Source organism: Sinocyclocheilus grahami, unplaced genomic scaffold, assembly GCF_001515645.1.
Source record: "Sinocyclocheilus grahami isolate Dianchi unplaced genomic scaffold, SAMN03320097.WGS_v1.1 scaffold87.1, whole genome shotgun sequence".
NCBI classification, from domain to species: Eukaryota; Metazoa; Chordata; class Actinopteri; order Cypriniformes; family Cyprinidae; genus Sinocyclocheilus; species Sinocyclocheilus grahami.
Genome location: NW_015505266.1, coordinates 2,182,803 through 2,183,509, shown reverse-complemented (window position 1 = coordinate 2,183,509; position 707 = coordinate 2,182,803). Strand labels below are relative to the sequence as shown.

Sequence of the window (707 nt, the reverse complement as noted above, 5' to 3'; positions counted from 1 at the left end):
ATAGACAGACAGACAGACAGACAGACATAGATAGATAGATAGATAGATAGATAGATAGATAGATAGATAGATGATAGATAGTCAGATTATAGACAGACAGATAGATAGTCAGATTATAGACAGATAGATAGATAGATAGATAGAGTCAGATTATAGACAGACAGACAGACAGATAGATAGATAGATAGATAGATAGATAGATAGATAGATAGATAGATAGATAGATAGATAGATAGATAGATAGATAGATAGATAGATAGATAGATAGATAGATAGATAGATAGATAGATAGATAGATAGATAGATAGATAGATAGATAGATAGATAGATAGATAGATAGATAGATAGATAGATAGATAGATAGATAGATAGATAGATAGATAGATAGATAGATAGATAGATAGATAGATAGATAGATAGATAGATAGATAGATAGATAGATAGATAGATAGATAGATAGATAGATAGTCAGATTATAGACAGAAAGACAGACAGACAGACAGACAGACAGATAGTCAGATTATAGATAGATAGATAGATAGATAGATAGATAGATAGATAGATAGATAGATAGATAGTCAGATGATAGATAGATAGATAGAGTCAGGTTATAGACAGATAGATAGAGTCAGATTATAGACAGATAGATAGATAGATAGATAGTCAGATTATAGACAGACAGACAGACAGACAGACAGACAGACAGA

At 30.0% G+C, this 707-nt stretch overlaps 1 protein-coding gene across 1 annotated transcript in view; it reads left to right on the top strand.

Annotated features, from left to right (window-relative positions):
• LOC107586968 (aryl hydrocarbon receptor-like) overlaps positions 1–707 on the top strand; it is a 42,137-nt gene that overhangs the window by 3,173 nt on the left and 38,257 nt on the right. The window lies entirely within an intron of this gene.